Source organism: Scyliorhinus torazame, chromosome 16 (genome assembly GCF_047496885.1).
Source record: "Scyliorhinus torazame isolate Kashiwa2021f chromosome 16, sScyTor2.1, whole genome shotgun sequence".
Classification (NCBI taxonomy): Eukaryota; Metazoa; Chordata; class Chondrichthyes; order Carcharhiniformes; family Scyliorhinidae; genus Scyliorhinus; species Scyliorhinus torazame.
In genome coordinates this window covers 165,424,161-165,433,137 of record NC_092722.1, presented here as the reverse complement: position 1 = coordinate 165,433,137, position 8,977 = coordinate 165,424,161, and positions in this window count along the sequence as shown.

The window sequence follows — 8,977 nt, the reverse complement described above, 5'->3', positions numbered from 1 at the left end:
AATAGGAGAAAAGCCCCAAGCACCGTTTGAGGGCCTTGAGGCTGCGGGGGGGAGGGAGTTCCTTAAGAGGGCGCATGCGGTGGGGTCGGGACCTAGGACCCCGTCTTCCACGACATAGCCGAGGATGGCCAGCTAGGTGGTGTGGAAAATGCATTTGCCCTCGTTATAGGTCAGGTTAAGGGCTCAGGCGGTCTGGAGGAACTTTTTGAGGTTAGCGTCACGGTCCTGCTGATCATGGCCGCAGATGGTGACATTGTCCAAGTACGGGTATGTAGCCCGCAACCCGTACTGGTCCACCATTTGGTCCATCGCCCTTTGAAAGGTGGAGACCCCATTTGTGACACCAAAGGGGACCCTGAGGAAGTGGAAGAGCCGGCCGGCTGCTTCGAAGGCAGTATAGGGGCGGTCCTTTGGTCGGATGGGGAGCTGGTGGTCGGCAGGTTTGAGATCGACCATGGTAAAGACTCGGTATTGGGTGATCCGATTTACCATTTCCGCGATGCGAGGAAGTGGGTACGCATCAAGCTGCGTGAATCGGTTTATGGTCTGGCTATAATCCACGACCATCCGTTTCTTCTCCCCGGACTGGACTACCACCACTTGCGCTCTCCAAGGGCTGTTGCTAGCCTCGATGACCCCCTCTCCCAGTAAACGCTGGACCTCTGACTTGATAAAAGCCATATCTTGGGCACTGTAGCGCCGGCTCCTGGTGGCGACGGGCATACAGTCAGGAGTGAGGTTAGCGAATAGCGAGGGGAGTGCGACTTTCAGTGTCGCAAGGCAGCACACCGTGAGGGGGGGCAAGGGTCCGCCGAACTTCAGTGTCAGGCTTCGGTGGCTGCACTGAAAATCCAGTCCGAGCAGCAGGGGGGCACAGAGTTGAGGGAGGATATAAAATTTGAAACGGGTGTATTTGGCACCCTGGATCGAGAGATCCGCAATACAGTACCCCGTGATTTGTACCGAGTGGGACCCAGATGCGAGGGCTATGGTTTGGGATGCCGGATGGGTGCGTGGGGAGCAGTGCCTTACCGTTTCAGGGTGGATAAAGCTCTCCGTGCTCCCGGAGTCGAAGAGGCATGCAGTGTCGTGCCCGTTGACCTGGACCTGTATCATGGAGTTCTGCAGGTGTTTTGGCCGAGTTTGATCGAGGGTGATTGCACCCAGTCGCGGGTAGTGGAGTCGTCAGCCGAGTTGGACTCGTAAAATGGCCGCCGCTGCCGGCTGCGCGTGTCGGGTGGAGAAGATGGCCGCTGACAAGATGGCCGCTCCCATGATTCGCGCGAGGCTGATGACGCGTCAGAAGAGGGTGTGTCGGGTCGGTGCGCAGCAGCATTGTGAGGCCTACGGGCCTGAGAGCCTGATTTTTGGGCCGACTGTTCTTTGTTTTTCTGGCCCCTGGGTCTGGCCAGGCAGACCCTCGCAAAGTGCCCTTTCTTCCCGCAGTCGCTGCAGATCGTGGAGCGGGCTGGGCAGCGTGGGCGTGTGTGCTGGTCCTGCCCGCAGAAGTAGCATGGTGTGCCCCCATGTTGAGCGGGTCGCCGCGTGGCACAGGCCTGTAATACGGTTGAGTCTGAGGAAGTCCGGGGGGGGCTGGCAGAGTCCGCGGGGTACGTACCCAAGTTATGTCGGGCCACCTCCAGCGAGGATGCGAGCGTTAGCGTCTCCTGGAGGTCTTTTGCCCCGTTTTCGAGCAGCCGCTGCCGGAAAGCGTCCCTGATGTGCAGGTTAATATCGACTTCCCCTGTCACATCCTGATGGTCACAGTCCCTGGCAAGCACGGTGAGTTTCTCAACAAACTCGTCGAGCGATTCCCCCGAGCGCTGCCGGCAGTTAGAGAGCAGATGCCGGGCGTGCACCTCATTGATGGGTTTGACAAACCGCTTGCGGAGCAACTCGATCGCTTCCTCATAAGTCGTCGCCTTTTCGAGCGTGGCGGAGATTCTGTGACTCACCCGGGCGTGGAGTAGACGCAGCTTGCGTGGCCCCAGGATGGGAGTCTCTGCGGAGTCCAGGTAGGCCTCGAAGCACCGCAGCCAGTATTTAAAATTTTCCTTCGCCTCCGGCGTTCATGCTTCCAGATTGAGCTTCTCTGGTTTTAGGCCTGCGTCCATCCTGAATCTAGTTTAGTCTAATAAATTGAGGTATCCTCAATAATGACACTTAGAGATTAAACTGTAAAGAAGGCTTTATTAGACTAATAACTATGCTAGAGCTAGAGACGAGAGCTGACTGTTACAGCCCATGAGGCAGACCTTATGTACGGCTCCCAGATGGGCGGAGCCAGAGGCGGAGTCCCCAGGGTTACAAGCCCGGTCTTAAAGGGAACATCACCTTACATGGTGATAAGGCAGTAACCGTTCATCACAGAAAGGAAAGGGGAAGTTGTCAATGAAGTGATCGTTTGTAAGGACAGTGATTGACGGTACTTTTCTTGAGAAAGGGATGATGGCGGCAGATTTGGAAAGGGCGGGACAGTACCTAAGAACAGGGAACCATTTAAAATATCAACTGAAATGGGGTCTAATGGGAGTTGTTGGTGGTCAGCAGTTTAGTGTGAATAGAGTTGAGAGGGTAGGGTGCAAGTCTCACTGATGAGGTGAATAGCAGGAAGAGCATAAGGGGTGATAGATTAGATCTGCAGATTGAGGGTTGAGGCAATTAGGAACTTTCGGTGAAAGTTGATTTCCTGGGCTAGGGCAAGGGAACTTGCTGTGTGTGAAATCCCACTGTCCACATTAGAATGTCATTGAGGAGGAGATTCCATATAAACAATCTACTTCCATCATACCTTTGGCTAGTAATTTGAAAGCTTAAGACAAAAGTAAAATGAAAGGATTATTAAGTGTACAAGCAGCCGTCTTGATTACAGTCAGGATTAAGTGCCAGTTCAGTAAAATACTCTTCATTCCCCTTTATAGTAAATCCCAATGGTAACAGCCAGCTTTCTAAATCCCGACATCAAACAGTTTACTGTAACATAAAACTGAAAAGTTCAAAATCCTAAATCTACACTGTTATTGTTGGATGTGCTTGTCTTTCTCTTCTGTTAGAATACATCATGATTTAGACAGAAAATGCAAGCATGGCTGCAATTCAATCCATGGTGTGAGTAGAGAAATAGTTACCATCAAAATGAGAAACTTGTGTAAAATTAGCCTTAAAAAAGTGAATAGATACACTTTGCTTATAAATCTAGGTATGATGTGGAGATGCCAGCGTTGGACTGGGGTGAGCACAGTACGAAGTCTTACAACACCAGGTTAAAGTCCAACAGGTTTGTTTCGATGTCACTAGCTTTCGGAGCGCTGCTCCTTCCTCAGGTGAATGAAGAGGTCTGTTCCAGAAACACATATATAGACAAATTCAAAGATGCCAGACAATGCTTGGAATGCGAGCATTAGCAGGTGATTAAATCTTTACAGATCCAGAGATGGGGTAACCCCAGGTTAAAGAGGTGTGAATTGTACCAAGCCAGGACAGTTGGTAGGATTTCGCAGGCCAGATGGTGGGGGATGAATGTAATGCGACATGGATCCCAGGTCCCGGTTGAGGCCGCACTCATGTGTGCGGAACTTGGCTATAAGTTTCTGCTCGGCGATTCTGCGTTGTCGCGGGTCCTGAAGGCCGCCTTGGAGAACGCTTACCCGGAGATCAGAGGCTGAATGCCCTTGACTGCTGAAGTGTTCGCCGACTGGAAGGGAACATTCCTGCCTGGTGATTGTTGCGCGATGTCCGTTCATTCGTTGTCGCAGCGTCTGCATGGTCTCGCCAATGTATAACGCTTCGGGACATCCTTTCCTGCAGCGTATGAGGTAGACATATAAATCTAGGAACATTAAAGCATCATTTTATTACTAATATGGAATTTTGATTTAATGCTTCCATTGAATGATTTTCAGTGTTAAACATCTTCGGTTTTTAGTTTCTTAGTTGGTTCATAGTTCTATGGTTCTATCTTCGGTTTTAAATTTCTTAGTAGCTTCAAAATATCATCTCACTATCTGTACAATTTGTATTTGCCAAGCCTTTCTGCTTTCGGAGCGATTGATGACCCGTGCGCAAACTGCGCTCAAAATTACACTACTTTTAAGAAGGTTTATTTTTAGTCATGTTTTTACTTAAACTTATTTGCACATCAACGGATAGAAATTCTTCTACAAACCAATGTAATCAAGCAGAACGGCCTTTTCTTAAAACTGCATTAAAAATAGTCATTGATACATTAGGGAATGGTACCTTGGTGCAGTTTGATTAATACAGCTGGAAAGGATTTATTACAGAAAAATATGCATTTTTACCCAGAGTTTAGTCCACCACCGGTAAGCAGTCCATTTCTAAACAATGAGTTTGGCACGGTGGTACAGTAGTTAGAACTGCTGCCTCAACACGCCAGAGACCCGGGTTCAATTCCCGCCTCGGGTGATGCTGTGGGTAGGATTTGTACACTCTCCCCGTGTCTGCGTGACTTTCCTCCGAGTGCTCCAGTTTCCTCCCACAGTCCAAAGATGTGCAGGTTACTTGGATTGGCCATGCTAAATTGCCCCTTAGTGTCCAAAGGTTGGGTGAGGATACGGGGTTATTGGGATAGGGTGGAGGATTGCGCCTAGGTCAGGTACCTTTTCAGAGGGTTGGGTGAAGACTCGGTGGGCCGAATGGCCTCCTTCTGCACTGTAGGGATTCCATGATTTCTTGTATGATTGAAAAAGGAAGACTTGCAATTATATAGCACCTTTCATGTTATCTCTCAAACATTTCACAGCCAATTAAATATTTTTGAATGTCATTTTTTTTCTTTGACTTAATTGCACCAATCATACAGCAGCATTGGTGAAGCAATAATGCGGGTTCTTTATTTGAAGGTAAGACACATACCCATTCCCAATGTGCACACTTGGGCGTACTGCTAAATTACTATTCGGCAAGCAAGTGCGGAAAAGCTCCCTCGACATCAATTGTTGATATTCCCAGGAGTAAGTGATACATTGATCAAGAAACAGAGGAAGATGAAAGATGCCCATGATCGTCACGAGGGTAAAGAATTACCCAACCTGAACATCGGACAGAAAGCGTGAGTACAACACCCGACTCCTAGATAGAGTGAATAGGAAGGCACTTGTTCCATTAGTAGAGGAGTCAATAACCAGGGTGTATAGATTTAAGATGAGAAGTAGAAGGCTAAGAGGAGAGTCGAGGAGAAACCTTTTCCCTCAGAGGATGGTGGGACTCTGGAACTCACTGTCTGAAAGTGTAGCTGTGTCAGAAACTCTTGTAGCATTTGAGAAGCATTTAGATATTCACTCGCATTGCCGTAAGCTCCAGGGCTATGGGCCAAGCATTGGAAACTGTGATTGGTGTAGTCAGATCTTTGTTGACCGCTGTGGACATGATGGGCCGAATGGTCCTCTATGCCGTAAACATCTATGAATGTATAATCTATGACTGATGACACATGTAATGCAGCACAAATTGTCAGCATATGCCCAGAACTAAGATCCTATCAAGTACAAACACCAGGTGGCATGCCAGTGCGATGAAACAGATGTCATAGCAGGACAATACCACATCATATAACTCTATTGCATCGAGAATATGGTCTGAGATACAACATAAACACAACAGCCTAAACCAGCTTTCTAAAAACGTACAGCAGCCTCCAGGAAGTATCACCACCACAAAAGTGGGATGGATAAGCAAACTGGCGTCGTGTATTAGAAACTTGTAAATTTATTGTTCTGTGTTGAAGCACGTGCAGGTGCAATGATATTTTCTCTTGCTTTAATGCAAATGGTTTTATATTTTAAGGATAAATGTCTTGTTTTAAAAATTGCCGCAGCTGGTCACAGTTTACTGTTTGACTGCAATGGTGATGCTGCTGAATTCTTCCTGATTCTTCCCGGTTTTAGCTCCAAGCTCCTCCCATGAAAAAGTGACTTGGGTGGGAAAATGCCTATAGGCTTCAGGGGCGGGATTCTCCGACCCCCCGCTAGGTCGGAGATTCACCGGAGGGCGGCATGAATCCCGCCCCCGCCGGCTGCCGAATTCTGTGGCAAAGGGGATTTGGCGGGGGTGGGAACCACGCCGCGCCGGTCGGCGGCTGCTGGCTCCGGCCCCCCCCGGCGATTCTCTGGCCCGCGATGGGCTGAGTGCCCGCCCGTTTTCGGCCAGTCCCACCGGCGTAAATTAGAGTAGGTACTTACTGGCAGGACCTGGCTCCACGGGCTGCCTCCGGGGTCCTCGGGGGGGGTGCGCGGGGGGATCTGGCCCCGGGGAATTCCCCCACGGTGGCCTGGCCCATGATCGGGGCCCACCGTTCCGCGGGCGGGTCTGTGCCATGGGGGCAATCTATACCTCCGCGTCAGCTGCTGTGGACCTCCGCAATGGCCGACGCGGAGATGAACCCCCCTGCGCATGCGCTGGGATGGCTCCAGCACATGCTGGCGCTCCCGCGCATGCGCCAACTCGCGCCGGCCGGCGGAGGCCCTTCGGTGCCAGTTGGTGTGGTGCCAAGCCCCTTCCGCGCCATCCGGTGCGGCCCAAACCACTCCGGCGCCAGCCTAGCACCTGAAGGTGCGGAGGATTCCGCACCTTCGGGGCAGCCCGACGCCGGAGTTGTTCACACCTCTCCCTCGTGCCAAAGTTGCCAGCCCCGACGATTCGCGGAGAATCCAGCCTCAGAAATGGACGCAAACAGTAAAATAAGAAGAGGGGATTCTCTGGTCACGTTGTGCCTGGCACCAAACGCACTGTGACGGAGAATAGCGGGAAAGCCCTAAAGCGGGGTTTGTGCTGGGCGCCAAACAGTTTACCATTCTCCCGGCCCGTTCCATTTGGCATGGTCAGGATCCAGATCACACCCTATTTGCATTCATCTTAATCTCATCAGCGAAATTAAATTAGAATGCAGCGACAGCCCGGGAGTCACCCACCTCTCCCCAGTGGGAAGTCACGCGGGCGTCATTCAGTATTGCTCTGCAGAAGCAGCACGGTAGCATTGTGGATAGCACAATTGCTTCACAGCTCCAGGGTCCCAAGTTTCGATTCTGGCTTGAGGTCACTGTCTGTGCGGAGTCTGCACATCCTCCCGTGTGTGCGTGGGTTTTCTCCGGGTCCTCCGGTTTCCTCCCACAGTCCAAAGATGTGCAGATTAGGTGGATTGGCCATGATAAATTGCCCTTAGTGTCCAAAATTGCCTTAGCTGCTGGCCAAGTGCTGTGGGGAAAGTCCTTCAAGGGGGCTGGGGGTTGAGGAGCTGGAGGGGACCAGGTTGGAGGTCGCCTCTTGGCTGGAGGGGGGGCTGGCGGTTTGGCCATGTGAAACTTTGAAGCCACCTCTATCTCTTGTGAAAACCCATAACAGGGCAAACCACAACTGCAACTAGTCTGTCCACAAAACTCTCACAGAACAGAGACATGCTCCATCGCTACAACTTGTCTCTTCGAAGTCTATTTTACCCCCCTTGAAATTTCCCTTTTTTACTAACCAGTTTTAGGTCCATTTCAGCACCCTTGAAGTTTCCTCATTGTACTTGCTTGTTTAAAGACCATTTGTGCCCCTTGAAATTTCAATAGGCTGTGGTTTCAATGTTGCCGATTGCCTTCTTTTCTTGGATGTTTACATTCCATTTCACATCCCATTGAGTGTCCAGCATGTCAGGCCACTATAACCAGGGTTCTGAGGAATGTGGAGGAACAGAGAGATCCTGGGGTTCATGTCCACAGATCTCTGAAGGTTGCCACTCAAGTGGATAGAGCCGTGAAGAAGGCCTATAGTGTGTTAGCATTTATTAACAGGGGGCTTGAGTTTAAGAGCCATGGGGTTATGCTGCAACTGTACATGACCCTGGTGAGACCACATTTGGAGTATTGTGTGCAGATCTGGTCACCTCACTGTAGGAAGCATGTGGAAGCATTGGAAAGGGTGCAAAGGAGATTTACCAGGATGCTGCCTGGTTTGGAGGATAGGTCTTATGAGGAAAGGTTGAGGGAGCAAGGGCTTTTCTTTTTGGAGCAGAGGAGGATGAGAGGCAACTTAATAGAGGTTTATAAGATGATGAGGGGGATAGATAGAGTGGGCGTTCAGAGACTATTTCCTCGGGTGGATGAAGCTGTTACAAGGGGGCATAACTATAAGGTTCAGGGATATAGGAGGGATGTCCGAGGTAGGTTCTTTACTCAGAGAGTGGTTAGGGTGTGGAATGGACTGCCTGCTGTGATAGTGGAGTCGGACACTTTAGGAACTTTCAAGCGGTTATTGGATAGGCACATGGAGCACACCGGAATGACAGGGAATGGGATAGCTTGATCTTGGTTTCGGACAAGGCTCGGCACAACATCGAGGGCCGAAGGGCCTGTTCTGTGCTGTACTGTTCTATGTTCTAACCACTTGGCCATCATCCTTATGGGGAGGCCCCAGACTGAGGTGGAGGCCCGTTACAATGAGGCCTGCGCTGCCACCTGTAATGTAATTGAGTGATGCATCAGGCTGCTAAAATTACGGTTCCGTTGTCTGGACTGCTCCGATGGTGCGTTGCAATGCAGCCCCCAGAGGGTCTCCCGCTTTGTTGCCATCTGCTGTGCCCTCCAAAACCTGGCACAGCAGCAGCCAACATGCGGGACAAAGGAGGAGGAACATGTGGCCTCGGAGGAGGAGGAGGAGGAGGACTAGGAGAGGGCAGAGGACGAGACCGAGGAGAACCGCGGGATGGAGATCAGGCTGCGGCAAGGATTCGACATACCAGGCAGACCAGGGAAGTACTCAAAGCCTCCAGATTCACATGACAAGAGCCTCTGTGTCCGTCAGATCAATGCCCTCCACATCACACGCCCCTCCTTCCCTGATCACCCTATTCCCACTTTCCCAATCACCCTCTTCTCCCGTCCCAGATCACCCTGGTCCCCCTCCAAGGATCTATGTGCCATCACACCAAGGTGATGGGCCTGTGTTGGCAGTGTCAGCGGGTCAGTATTCAAGGCAG